General features: G+C 35.8%; 1 protein-coding gene across 1 annotated transcript in view; it reads left to right on the forward strand.

Annotated features, from left to right (window-relative positions):
* The window catches only part of LOC145664646 (monocarboxylate transporter 2-like), a 204,534-nt gene that overhangs the window by 57,763 nt on the left and 130,871 nt on the right, over positions 1-15,900 (forward strand). The window lies entirely within an intron of this gene.

Raw genomic sequence — 15,900 nt, forward strand, 5'->3', positions numbered from 1 at the left:
TGGAAAATTTACAAGTAAAATATGTTAATTCATAAAAGACGAATAATATTCAAGGAATCCATGTATGTAGGCAACCAACCTCTACTTCAAATTACTGTAGAAACAGCATTACAAAGTTACCTCTATTACCATGATCTTGTACTATGTGAAATATTAGTAATAGAAATATACATTTATACATGATTCATTATGACAAAAATGTCTTTATAACTATTTAACTTGTTCTTTCCAACTTCTGATTTGAGGAAATGGCGAATAACGTATCGCCCCTTTAGGGTACTACTGCAGCAAACTGATTGCATTCGTGCTTATTTAAGGGCAACATAGCACAAGTTGGTTTGTGTTTTTTGCACGTTTTTATTACACTGAAAATCTGGCGGGGGTTAACGGAACAAATGTCTTTTTTTTTTTTTTTTAATGAACAACAGTTTTTATGGCATATTAGTTTTCCGGCATATTATCAATATGGACGTAGTTTCTAATACTCTAGAACGTATTAGAGCATTATTTAAGGTAAAATAACTAAATAAAGTGATCTCCATATTTCCTATCTGTTCGAAGAATAATAAGCATTATGCGTTTTAGAAACAATACTGATATCTTTAGAAAATAACCATGTTGCAAGATTTTTGTTTAAAATTCTTAGTATGTCCATGAATTATGAACAAAATTGTTGGAGTCGTTTACGAGAAAATAGCTATTTTTTTTTTTATTTTCACCTTTCAGTAAACTACCGTTTTTTAAAAGTTAGCAAGTAAATGCAAAGAAAACTAAATACGCGAAAGTCCGCCGGAATCGTAAAAGTGCAAGCGTCAAAAATAGCAAATAATGCGGACAGGGGTCCACCAGGTCCGAATCCTCCCCCCAAAACTTCCTAACTCAACATACATTTGTACACTTTCTCAATAAAATTACACCGTTTTTTTAACATGGAAATGTTTTATGTAGCATAAAAATTTGATCTTACACTTATCTGTATCATTTCCCTCAGGGGTGGATCCAGGAAGGACCTCTTGGGGGGGCCGGTCGGTTGTGATACTTATACTTAGAGCTACTTTTAAGAGCTCCAAACTCTGGGTTGTGATACTTATACTTAGAGCTACTTTTAAGAGCTCCAAGCTCTGGGATGGGTTTTATTTATATATAAAATTAAGAAAAGTTTCCTTTTCTGGGGGGGCAATAGCCCCACCTGGTTCCGCCACTGATTTCCCTTATGAAACAATCTAGTTCTATATTATTATTTTTTTTTATCTGAAAATATATGTAGAAGTATTTTACAATTACTTATCGTCTTTTCGGATGCAGAATAACACCCTTTCAATACTACATAGACCCAGGGACGTACGCAGGGGGTGGGTCCTGGGGGTCCGGACCCCCCCTCCGAAATCCGGACTTTTTTCTAATTTTAGTCTAATTTTACAATTTTTAATATAATTTAGCCTGAAATTGTGTTTGAACTCCCCCCGAAAAGCTGTGGATACATTCCTGCGTACGTCCCTGGTAATTGCTTGTAATATTGGGCCCTTCCCAAAGCCTGAACTTCTCTCAATATATATATATATATGAGTGAGCGCCTACTTTCGATAATGAAGGTACTTTCAAATATCTTGGATTCAATGTGAACGGACAAAAATCATATCCACGAAGAAATTAAATGTGAACTAAAAGCAGGAGACTCCTGTTATTATTCAGTTCAAAATCTTTTGTCGTCGCGAATTCTATCGAGGAATTTTAAACTTAAAATATATAAAACGATAATTATGCTTGTTCTGCTGTACGGTTGCAAAAAATGATCGCTTACTTTGAGGGAAGAACGTAGACAAAGTACAGGGTGTTTATAAAAGAACTCCGGGGTTTTAAAAATTCATATCTTATTAACGATAAAAGGGAGCAAAATTTACTTAATTTCTCTGAAACGACTAGCTCAAAAAGTTTTAGTCATACTAAGTGGAAATGTTTTTATGAACAGGTGGCAGCGCTGCGGAGCGTTGACCTTGAGACGACGTAGCGGCTGCGTAGTCAGTGAATCAGTGCCGTGCCGTGTGGATTGTTACGCTTCGCTCTATGGTGACGCCACAACAAAAGGCTCAATGTGTTATTTGGCTCATAAAAACTAAGTCTGTTGTGTGCTGTGCCACTCACGGGGCTCATATTGAACTTTATTAAATTGTTAAAACAAACGAGAAAATGTAAGCTTTCCAATCATGTATAACACATGTATGTACGTTTTTCACTTAATTAAAATATTTTGCCTCAAAACCCCGGAGTTCTTTTATAGACACACTGTATTTGAGAATAAAATCCTCGGACGAATATTTTGACCCAAGAAGAACGAATATGGGGAATGGCGATCAGAACAGGTATCGTATTCAAAAATCAATTTTCGTCATTCAGGGGTCATGAAAACGTGTAAATCTGTTAAAATCTCGAACTCGTTTTTTTTTTCATTATCATCGTATTTTCTTCTCTCCTGTTCTTGTTCGAAACTAAACAAATTGGTGAAGTGCTCCCCTCTGGTGGGGAAGGTCTCTTGGTACGATCACAAGTAATTTCCTGGGTGTTTATGCTACACAATATATTGTCCCGTGGGTTTTTATGATATGCTCTTGTTTCTCCTCCCACACTCTCATCCACGAATTCTTTCATAACTTTACACTTTCATTAATCGTTTGCAGGGGCGCATCCCGGGTTACGGACCTTCGCAAAACTTCCTAACTGAACATACATTTGTAAAACTTTCTCAATAAAAGTATGCTGGTTTAACAAGGTAATGATTGATAGAGCGTAGAAATTTGACCTTATACTTCATCTGTTCTCTTTTTCTTATAAGGGGGACACGGTAGCTCAGTGGTAGAACACTTACCTATGGTGCGTGGGTCCCTGGCTCGATCCCCGGCTAAATAAGTTTGTGGTGGACAACATCGTGCTTATGGGTTTTCTTCTTAAAATCTTTGAGTTTTACCTCCCACAGTTACGCCGACTAGGCTAAAGGAGACTGTGATGATGAGAAATGAATGAAATTGTGGAATGAAGAAAGTAAGAGGAAACGTAAGAACCTCCATTAAACCCACTTACACGGTGTTTGTCCACCACAAAGTTTACTTGGTGCGAGCTGGGACCCCATGCACCAGATGTGAACCCTCTACCACTGAGCCACCACGGCACCTGGGTCTCCTCGGGCACTTAGTTTCCTCCCACTTTCGCATTCCACCAATTCTTTCATCATTCAATTGCTTTAATCATCATCTCCCTTAGCCTGACAGCCATAAACGTGTTACGTTAGACTTAAAGATTTCATTTCATTTTCTTTCTCTTACATAAACATTCTAGTTCTTTAAAATATATATATATATATATATATATATATATATATATATATATATATATATATATATATATACAGGGGCGGATCCAGGATATGATCAAGGGAGGGGCTAAACCTAATTTTGCCGTTTTATCCAATGTAAAGCAGGATTGAAGCCCATTTTATCCAATGTATACCTGAGCGTCAAGGGGGGGGCTATAGCCCCTATAGCCCTCCCCTTGTATCCGCCACTGTATATATATATATATATATATATATATATATATATATATATATATATATATATATATATATATATATATATATATAGGTGGAAGCATTTTACAATTACTTATCGTCTTTTAGGATGCAGAATAATACCCGTTCAATACGACTATACATAGATGTAGTGACTTCTGATATTGGATTCCCCCCAACAAAAAATTCTACGTGCGTACCTGATCATTCCTCTGCTTTAACCTAAAGGGATGTAAAATCAAAGATTCCATTTCTTTTTTTCCAATAACTTTATGCTTTTAAAAAAATTCCATTTCATTTTTTCAATAATTTTATGCTTTTAAAAAATTTCCATTTCATTTTTTTCAATAACTTTATGCTTTTAAAAAATTCCATTTCATTTTTTCAATAACTTTATGCTTTTAAAAAAATTCCATTTCATTTTTTTCAGTAACTTTATGCTTTTAAAAAATTTCCATTTCATTTCTTTCAATAACTTTATGCTTTTAAAAAAATCCATTTCATTTTTTTCAATAACTTTATGCTTTTAAAAATAATCCATTTCATTTTTTCAAATAACTTTATGCTTTTAAAAAAATTCCATTTCATTTCTTTCAATAACTTTATGCTTTTAAAAAATTCCATTTCATTTTTTCCAATAACTGTATACTTTTAAAAAATTCCATTTCATTTTTTTCAATAACTGTTTTTTTTTTAATTTCCATTTCATGTTTTCAATAACTTTATGCTTTTAAAAAATTCCACTTCATTTTTTTTCAACAACTTTATGCTTTTAAAAAAATGTGACCATTTCGTAACTCTTCTTCCGTATCATTAATAATTCTCATACCTTGGATAGACCACATCTGTAATGTTAATGCCTTCGTATGCGTATATGTAACTACAATCTTCTCGTACTATTAACGATTCAATTTCCTTTTCTGTTTTGCTCTACTGCATTTATAGTGAATCATGAATTCCCGTATTTCCACACAATCGCCTATATACATCTGCAAACACATGCATATTCCATCCAATCTGGTCAATTGCCAAAAACCTCGCCAGTTAATCGAAGACGAAAGTAAACAACTGCACAAATTTACTGCAACAGAGGCCAGCAAATGCAGAAACTATTCTGTTTATGCAATCTGCAGTGTGTCAGTTTTTGTTGCAACAGGTAATAAAAATGTGCTTTTTAGTATGTCAACTCAATGCAAATCGGGAATGAAATTTTCGTGGTGGTGGTGTGGTGGAAGTGATTTCATTTTCAAACACGGGTGGCGCTTCATTGAGTAACAGATGGAACGCTTGTAGAAGGATATAAAAAACTAAAGCAGGAAAACAGAGACACATAAATAAAAACTAAAACTAGGCGTCGCATGAATACCACATGTTTCGTGAAGGTTAGCTCGAAAATACGTGCTGATGAAATGTTGTCAAGTTGTTGGAATATATCCATTAAAAAGAAAGAAAAAAGAAAGCACACTTGTTCTTCAGTTAAAATGCGCAAAATTATTGCACACAAGATGTTTATAAAAATGTTCTCTTTTCTAACATAAAGTGAATAGATATTAAAAGTCATTGTAAGAAGTTCTTTCGCTAAATGCTTATTTAATTTAAAACGGTTCCATCTGTTGCATTACTCTTTTTTTAAAAAAAAAAAAAATAACCTAATATTTTGAAAGAAATATTAATATAGCCTCTTATGAAAATACGTGTTATGTAGGATGGTATTTTATAAATGTTGAGTTTTGCAACGGTACTTTTTTTTCTCTCTCAGCGAGATTTCCTGAAATATCGATAAGTTATAATGCGCGTAACTATTAACGATTGTGTAATGGTTGCTCAATCTAGTTTAAGCAATCTCAGATTAGTTCAATCATACACGTAAATACGAAGCATGCGTTCAACCACCAAAAGCATATGAGGTGCTTTTCCGACGCCATTTCTCAAGGATCATAACCACCCATCTCTCCTGACAATAGTTTCTCTTAACTCTTTGGGAATTGAGTAATCTCAAAACGGTATAAATAGGAAGAATGGGGAATGAAACGTTCCATAATTTGATATTTAATACTTTAACCGAAACACGAGTTTCCGAAACGTTAGCTATAAGAAACACAAGGTCTCAAAGACCCATAAGTGAATCCTGTAATATACACAGTGGCGTATTTAGGGAGGGACTTCCGGGCTTAAGCCCCCCCCCGAAATCTTACTATAGTAAAGTAAATTAAATATCTTGAAGAATTTTCACATTTTCAGGCAAAGCCCCACCCCCTGAAAGTTAGCAAAGCCTTCCCGAAACAAAATCGTAAATATGCCACTGAATATACAGTATTTACTTTGATTTGTATTTAGGGTTTTTCTATATAGGCTACATGGTATATGAAAGTACAAAATAAAAGAACCAGATAAACTTTCACGAGGAACCAGTGGTGCCACGATTGTTTTAAAATTTACCCTGGGTTTCAGATACTCATGTTTTGGTTGAAGTGTCAACATTATTTTTATTGCCGAGTAGAGCAGTAAATCGCTTTTTGAATTTTCATTTTTTAAAGGAGAATTTAACGTCCCACGCTTATACCTGAGGCTAGAGCAGACGGTAACAATGATATAGATGACAATGGTGGAATGAAGGTAGTGGAGGAAACGGACGCGCACACTGTGTTTGTGCACCATAAAGCTCATTTGTGAGAGCTAGTATCGAACTAAGGATCCCAAGAAGCAGACATAAGCGCTCTACCACTGAGCCATCGCTCTCCCTAATGAATTTTTAAAGTACCGTGTTATTTCGTAGAGTAAGTTGCACCTTCAACTAGAATTTGAAAAAAAAATATTCATCCTTTAAGTACGCATGTATTTCTGATTTGAATTGATTTTGAGTTTAGCGACTCGTTCAGCAGCGAGGCTATATGAAACGTGGATCTACAGCTTAACGTCGGATTCGAACCAGATGACCTCCCGCCGGGAATCGATCCCGGGCCATATGCTACTCACATAGTTTCGACGAAGCTCAAGTAAACATGTTTCAAGTAAGTGTTACTATGCTGCGTATTTTTAAGATTCTCATGCTAAAAGTTTAATTTTTGATATTTTTGGAGATCATTTGCAAGTCAAAATATTTAAGTTATATTTTTGGAGAAAGTGCCCTTCTTATATAGGATTCGTTCAATAACTAAGGGAGAAAGGTGTATGTAAAGAACCTAAAGTATGGCCGTTATTGTTATGTTTGCCATTTTGAAGTGGTATCCTAGAGCTATTCATAGCTAGGGCTGGTATGCATGCATCGCGCTTGGAAGTTGGAAAAGTTCCGGAATATTGCAGCACCGTCACAGAATCGTAAGTTGGGGCACCGAAATGCCATTAGAATTCTGCTGAGTAAAAGCCAATAGACCAATAGAAATTTATGCTGCATAACGGTTCAGTACAATGAGAACTATATGAATCGAATACAAGTTTATAAGTGACCCGGGTTCGATTCCCGGCAGGAGCTGATGTGGTTCGAATTCCACGTTAATCAGTAGGTCCACGTCTCATATAGCCTTGCTGCTGAACGGGACGTTAAACTCAAAATCAACTCAGCTCAAGTTTATAAGTACACTGAAAAATTTAAACAGGGCATGTCAAGCCCTCCACGTCCATATTTAAGCCAAGATTCTCTACGTCCATATTCTTTCATCGCAATTACGAAAATCAACATTGCTAAAATAGAACACTTGATACGGCGATACTCACCTCATGTACGCTTTACTGAACCTGAGTACTTCATGGAAGATACGATGGGCTGATCCTGTACTTATCTCAACTTCTGGAGCGATTTCACATTTTAATAATCGTGTTTTCCTGTATCTATATTGCTTTTCGTGGTTGCACAAAAAAGGGACCTGAACTGTGTGTTTGTACTTCTTAGCCCACTTCTGAAATTGTGTCCGAAACATACAGTACAATTGCAGGAACGCATCCACGGGAGGTCAAGGGTGCCCATGTTGTGGTTTCCAAAGGGGGCAAGTATAAGCGACATATCAAATATAGTTTCAAATTTTGCTGTAACTATTCTAAAAATTCTGTTGGGTTTTCGATTTTCCGAAGTACAATTTCCTCTAGGGGGGAAATGGCCCCACCTTGCCCTCCACTAATGGGCGCCCTTGAGGGAGGTCCACAGGTAGTAGCGGACGCAGGAACTGATTTCGAGAGGGGTCCATATGAGGGTATTTTATATTAAAATTCATAAAATTGCCCCTAAAATTAGGTTAAATTTACAGAAAAGTCGAGATGTTAGGGGGTTCGGACCCCCAGGACCCACCCCCTGCGTACACCCCTGTTCACCGAATCCGAACCTCCTCACATTTCGTAAATCGATATACATTTGCATACTTTGTTCATAAAACTATACTTGTTTAGCAGAGAAATAGGTCTAGACTAGACTTGATCTAGACTAGTACGTATGAAGATTTGGCCTTACTCATCATCTGTAGACCTACTATTTCATTTCTGATTAAAAAAAAGAAACAATCTAATTTTCTCATTTTCGTGAGAATATAGATATCAGTACTTAAAAATTACTACTCTTTGTTTTTCGGCTGTAGAATAATACCCATTCAATATTACATAAACATAGTGTCTTGTATTATTGTAGCCCCTAAACCTTGGACCCAGGGACGTACGTAGGAATTTATTTCGGGAGGGGTCCAAATCTTTTCGGGGGGTTCTAAACACAATTTCAGGCTAAATTATATTAAAAGTTGTAAAATTGCCGCTAAAATTAGACTAAATTTACAAAATAAAGTCCGGATTTGAGGATGGTCCGGATCTCCAGGACCCACCCCCTGCGTACGTCCCTGATTGGAACCCTCCCAACAAAAATATCTGGATGCGCCCCTGTACAGTTGTTACCTGATTGAGTTGTTATACACTTGAGAATTTCTACCAACCTTATGCCTTCATTACATGAGATAGATATGTGTAATTATCCCCAAAATTTGAAAAATATAAGTATATGATGTAATTACTCTACAAACACTTAAACTTTCCCGTTACAGGATTCAGGATACTCATAAATCTTATAGTTCTATAAGCAGGTGTTGTAATATAATGTTTTTTTTCTTTTTTTAATCTTTGATGTTAATACGTAAATTTGCTGTTAGATGAGAGACAAATAATAGTCATTTAGTTACCAGAGGGGCGGAGCTTATTACTTAAACCTATATTCTCTCTTCAGGTAATAATGGGCGATGTTAAGGGTAATATTTAAAAAAAAAAGAAAGAAAGAAAACATTAGCCTGTAATTTACACATTCAGGAATTTTGGGTGTAGCACCGTAAACAGGATGCACTGTAGTCGTGAACTGCATAAAAATATTTTGAATTCATTACCTGCAGTTTTAACAAGACTCATGGTTCTTCACATCGGTGTGGTTCCGTATGTTTCTGCACAGGGAGAGAGAGAGAAAGAAAGAAGAGGGGAATGCAATGCTTTGGATTTCTCTGGAAATCTAAAATTCTAAATGAAATCTTTCAGTTTAACGTCCCACGATTATGCTCTTTAGGGTCCTAAGGGAGACGGATGATTAAGGCAAGTGAATGATGATGGAAGAACTAGTGGAATGAGAAAGTGGGAGGAAATAGAAACACCCTGAGCAAACCCAGGGACACGATGTTGTCCACCACAAACATACTTGGCCGGGATCGAACCAGGGAGCCCACGCACCAGAGGTAAGCACTCTATCACTAAACCACTGTGCCCCCTGCATTATGTAGAATTTCGCACAAAGTTGACTTGTAAGATACAATGAACTGGAAAGAGTAACATTTTTAAAAAATGAAATGAAATCTTTAAGTTTTACGTCCCACGGTTATGCCGGCTAGGCTAAAGGAGCGATGATGATGAGAAATGAATGAAATGGTGGAATAAAGAAAGTGGGAGGAAAGGGTGAACCCCAAGAAAACCCACGCATAGGGTGCTTGTCCACCAAAAAGCTCACTTGGTGCGAGCTGGGAACAAATCAAGGACCACATACACCAGAGGTAAAAGCTCTACCAATGAGCCACTGCGGCCCAGAGTACCGTTTGGAGGGGAACTATATTTGTAAAGTGGCTTGCGTACGTACTTTTGGTGCATAAGATTCCGGATTTGATTTCTAGTGAGCATGAAATCCCTACAGTGGTTTAAATCTTTTTTTAAACCGTAGGTCTCACTCTCTTAAAATATTAAATAATACTTTTGATAAAGTGGATAATTTTAAATATCTAGGATCAATATTAACAGACGAAAATCATATTCACGAAGAAATTAAATGTCGACTAAAAGCAGGGAATTCGTGTTACTATTCGGTTCAAAATCTCTTGTCGTCGGGAATTCTGTCGAAGACTTTAAAACTTAAAATATATAAAACGATAATCATGCCTGTTGTTCTGTATGGTTGCGAAACATGGTCGCGTACTCTCAGGGAAGAACATAGACTGAAAGTATTTGAGAACAAAATCCTGAGAAGAATATTCGGACCCAAGAGGAACGGGAATGGGGAATGGCGGAAACTTCATAACAAGGAACTACATAATTTATACGGTTTACCCAACATTGTTAGGGTCAAGTCTAGGAGGCTTAGGTGGGCAGGTCATGTAGATAGAATTGAAGAAAGTAGGAACGCTTTCAAAGTCTTGACTGGAAGACCAATCGGAAAACGACCCTTAGGAAGATCTAGGCGCAGATGGGAGGACAATATTAAGAGGAATCTCCCACAGATAGGAATACAAAATAAAAACTGGATCCAGTTGGCTAAGGATAGAAGTCAGTGGAGAGCTTTTGTGAACGCGGCATTGAACTTCTGGGTTCCATAGACCATAGAGTTAGTTAGTTAGTTAGGTCTCACCCTCTAAAACCTCGTTTCTGACAAAGAACGGAAATACAAATCAAATTACACTTTTTACACAGTGTGTACTGTAAAGATACGGTATGTATACTAAATGTATATACGGTTTATAGTGTCTCGTAACTTTAAACGAAACTCGATTTCAATCAAAAATGTTATTGTAGCTCTTACGTCTAGAGAACTACATATAGTGTAGCCAAACCCAAACTTTCACTTAACTCAGTATGATGTGCTTATTCCGTAAAAAAGAATACGAAGACTCGATTTAGGGGGTGTTCAAAAATTTTGTGGTCCCTGATCCAAAAACTAATTATTGGTCAAGATCGCAATCTTTTGATCCATTTTTTGATCATTCTTAAATTTTATTTTATTTTATTTTATTTTTTATTTTATTTTATTTTTTATTTTATTTTATTTTATTTTATTTTATTTTATTTTTTTATTTTATTTTATTTTATTTTTTTATTTTATTTTATATTTTATTTTATTTTTTATTTTATTTTATTTTATTTTATTTTATTTTATTTTATTTTATTTTATTTTATTTTATTTTGTTCGTTCATTTTTTTGACACTTTCACTTTCAATTTTAAACTTTCTGTTTATATCTTCCTTTTAAAGAAAATTTGATTATTCTTTCTCTGGAAATTGATACTTTTACATCATATTTACAATAAATCTAAAATGTTTAATATACATAGGTTTCTACTAATTTATATCACACTAGTTGGACATATTCGATGAATTGTGATCAATAATATGCATATCCTAAGTTTGAAGTAATATTTTCCATGACTCTATGAATGAATAAGTCCTAAGATGCTTCTTTCACAGGGTTGAACATCCTCAATTTAGAAATTAAAAGTGCAAATCAAAATATATTATAATTGGCATAAGCGATTGTTCAAATATCCAGAACTTGAGGTAATTTCTTGCTTGATGCTCCCATGGACAGATAAGGTTCAAAAATAGTTACAATCGATTTAGCACGCTCAAATTAGTATTTAAAAAGAAAACCCAATTAGAAACGTATCAAAGCGTGGGCACATTCACTAGGAGCATAAACGATACTTCAAATATGCCAACTGTGAGATCATTTTTCTCTCGATGCCATGGACGAGAAAGTTTGAAAGTAGTTTCTTTGCATTCAACGTCGTCAAACTATATAAAAACGGCAATTAAACCTTTATTCAAGTGTAGGGACTTTTTTTTTTTTTTCTATTGACATGATCAGATAATCTTTAGAGAAGTGACGAAAGACATAATGAAGAGCTAGGATTTAGGATTTGGATTTCTGGGCTGTCGGTATCTAAGTCCATTTAGCCCTTCACGATTTGAGGGATGACGTCCTTCGGCGAGCACACAATCCGGGAAAGGGAAGGAAGGAAGCAGCCTGGGACCTATGAGTTAGGTACTACCTCGGCATTTGCCTGGTGGGAATGAAGAAAACCCAGGAAAACCTCATTCAGGGTGGCTGGCTTTAAAAAAGCTGTTACACTTTTTCGACCGAGTGACCCCACCGGGAATCGAACCCGGGAAGACATAATGAAGACATTCTACTGTCGCGTGTATCGTTATTATTATTATTATTATTATTATTATTATTATTATTATTATTATTATTATTATTATTATTATGTATTCTGCCTTTAGGCAGGTCCTGGGCCTAATGAGGATTTTTTCTTTCAATTTTAGATTTGGGCCTGGAAATGTTTTTTCCACGTTTCTCGATCTTCAGCTTCCCCTTTTAACTTCCAATATTTTCTTTTACTTTTCAAATCATAGATTAGTTGTGTTCTTCTTCCTACTCCTAGTTTTCCTTCCATCTTTCCTTCTATAACCATATGAAGAAGACAATTTCTTCGCATGATGTGTCCAATCCAATTGGCCTTTCTATGAAGGATGGTGACTAGAAGCGTCCTCTTCTCCCCTATCTGTTTTAAAACATCTTCGTTTATTACTGACTTGCGTCTATACGATTTTTTTTTAGAAACACTATTATACTAAGTAGAATATAATAGGATAAGTTATTAAACTAAGAAGTAAATTTATTGGTTTGTTTGTTGATTAAGGTTGTACGTCCTTTTCAAGCAGGGGCGTCATTTCAGACTTCGCTTTTGGGGGGGGGGGGAGGGCAAGAGCACCACCGACATAAAACTTTCATGTTTTGTAGTAGTATATTAGTATACAATTGATTAAAGTATATGTGTTCCTCAAACTCTTGGGGGGTGGGGCAAATGCCCCCTCCTGCCCCCAAATGACGCCCCTGTTTTCAAGTACCGAAGCTTCAAAACATGGGTTTTCGTGCGTGCTTATGGCATTGACCTGTATATACTTGAAAACACCCTGTATATATTATACACTTTTAAACAAGTAACATTTGTGGATAGCCAAATATCATGGAATGTAGCATTGTTTATACTGATACATTTTTGTTTACTAAGCAAAAGCTGCTTTTTTTTCTTTTTTTTTTTTTTTTTTTTTTTTAATTGCATATGATTCAATAAAAACCACCAAGGCTATAAACTTTGAAAGTGGCTTTGCTTTTACATACATCATAAATTCTAATCCGGCGAAACAACAACACACGGAAGCTATCATCTTTGCAAACTGCTTTGCGAGAAAATGCATTGAAACGCCTTATTTTTGCGTTCTGTTATTCATGAAACTGCAGGAATATAAAAGGTCTTTATATACTACAACCCAACACTAAAACCGAAAAAATGAAGAAGAAGAAGAAGAAGACTAGCTGAAATGCTATGCTGTGCCGTCGTCAGCCACCGTCGATTTCTCATTTCAACACGAGAGAGATTGAGGGCGCCACCAACTTTTACTTTCTTTTTGCTCTCTTTTTCGAAGGCTTTGGCGAATCAGCGAATTCCCATGGGATATGCCCTCTCTCCTTCCTTAAAAAAAGGTCACGAAACCACTCTTCACTTTTGGAAACGAGCTAAAAAGCAAGCTCACGACTTGTTTCTTACATCTTTATCACTCCCTGCTTGCAGTCTTTCGGGAACTTGTTAGTCATGAAGGCCTCTATCTCCAAGATTTCAGAGTCACAACCTTACAAAAGGGAGAAAAAAAATCAGAGTTACAACACTAATGATCTGTAACGCCATGTGCATCAATAACTTTTCTATGCTTTTTTTTTTTAAAAAAAAAAAAAGTCGGGCTTCTTTCTTAGCCAAAAATTTAACTAACGTTTTTCATCACCCTTCACGTTTGCTTAATTTTAAAATTATTTAATAGCTGCTAAGTGTTACCATTTCTATTTGTGACTGAAAAATACAAGCGGAAACAAGAACCTTATGTTGAAATTGCAGGAAGAAATAATTAGAACTAGATCAGGTCTTAATTTAATAATATCCAGTTTGTGTGTAAACTTTTAAATAATAATAATAATAATCATAGGTGTTCTGTCAGTATTGACAGGTATTAGCCGCAACTGAGAAGCTTCCATGTTCCACGGTCTTCCGCTGGTTTCTTTGTCTTCACGTACTATTTTTCTGTTTTGATATCGTCCATTAAGTGTAGTCTTCTTCGCTCTCTCCCTCTCTTTCCTGCCACCATACTCTCTAGCACATCCTTCATGATAGAGTTCTTTCTCAGCCAATGTCCCAACCAGTTTTCCCCATCTTACTCTGAATAATATCTAAAATTACCTCTCCCGCCATTTCTAAGATCCTTCATTCGTTTTCCGCTTCACACACCGAATTCTCACCATTCTTCTTCACGCCTACATTTCGAAAGCTTCAAGTCGTTTCTTATCATTTTTGTTTCTAACCAATACAGTACACAAAGCATTTTAGGAGTCTTCTTCTCAACGCTTTATTCAAGGTTCCACAAAAGAGTCTGTTCTTCTTCCTAAACGCTTATTTTACCGTTCCTATCCTTTAAATATTTTTTTCCATATTTCGTACCTTTCCAAATTATCAGATATATATATATATTCTTATCACAGAAAAAAATAAAAAGAAACAGAGAAAACGTAAAATCTGAAAACTCTAAGAATATGCCTAAAAATAGGCGTATGTGTGTATTTTCAGTAAAGCTCTGGAACGTTAGAAGCAATTTCAAGCAAATGTAATATACATAAGACTTAAAACTGAAAAAAAAAAATGTGGAAGTAAGACACTCCTAGGGGTGGGTTGCGAAGGAGCTTACATCTTTACGATGACCCCTAACGGATTAGGCAACACTTTGTAACTTAGAACAATGTTGGTTGCCTACACGGGAGGGGGTAATACTTTCATTGACAACCATATTCTACTGGGGGAAGGGATTCAAATATTTCCCATAAACCTATTCTTCCCATGCAAAGAACGGTTATTCCGATTGGAACAACGCCAGAGGCATTTCTCGTCGTTACTTATTCTATTCGTTTTTTTTTAATTTTCAAATATTTTCCATAAATATTATTCTGTGCGAAGAACGGACATTTCAGCTAATTATAATGTTTATTTATACATTTTTAAAGTTTTTCAGGTTACTAATTTTTATACATGTGAAAAAATGAAATGAAGTCTTTGTTTTACGTCCCACGCTTATGTCGCGTAGGCTAAAGCATACAATAATGACGAGAAATCAATGAAATGGTGGAATGAAAAAAGTGTTAGGAGACGAGAGAACCCCGAAGAAACCCATGCGCACGATGTTTGGCCACCATAAAGTTCACTTGGCGTGAGCTGGAGTCGAACCAGTGATCCCACACACCAGAGATGAATCAGTGAGCCACTGCAACCCCATGAAGTTTTACCTAATTGTTTTTTTAATTGGGCAATTCAATAATGTAATATACTATAATTTAACAGTACTAATTGTTCCTCCCATCTGCACCTAGGTCTTCCTGATGATCGTTTTCCAATTGGACTTCCAGTTAAAACTCTGAAAGCGCTCCTACTTTTTTCCATTCTGGCTACATGATCTGTCCACCTGAGCTTCCTAGACTTGATGACCCTAACAACGTCTTGTAAACTGTGTAAATTATGCAGTTCCTCGGTATAAAGTTTCAACCATTCCATATTCCCGTTCTTTTTTAGTCTGAATATCCCTCTCAGGAATTTTGTTCTAAAATACTTTCGGAAGTACTAGAAAGAACAAATGCATGTTGAATCCAATTTAGCTATTTTAAAATATATCCGTCTATGGAGTAAAGTTAGGATCTTTGAAGTAACCCATATGCCAATTGTAAATGTTTCCATACTTACATATGCTTTTTTATACTAATTTAAAGATGCTGAATCCAATGGAACTACTTTCAAGCTTATCCTTTCGTGGGGTTACGAGATAAATTGTCTCAGATGCTGAATCCAATGGAACTATTTTTAAGCTTATCCTTTCGTGGGGTCACGAGAAAAATTGTCTCAGATGCTGAATCCAATGGAACTATTTTCAAGCTTATACTTTCGTAAGGTCACGAGAAAAATTGTCTCAGATGCTGAATCCAATGGAACTACTTTCAAACTTATCTTTTCGTGGGGTCACTTGAAAAA

This window comes from Thermobia domestica, chromosome 1 (genome assembly GCF_964235325.1).
Source record: "Thermobia domestica chromosome 1, izTheDome1.hap1.1, whole genome shotgun sequence".
NCBI lineage: Eukaryota > Metazoa > Arthropoda > Insecta > Zygentoma > Lepismatidae > Thermobia > Thermobia domestica.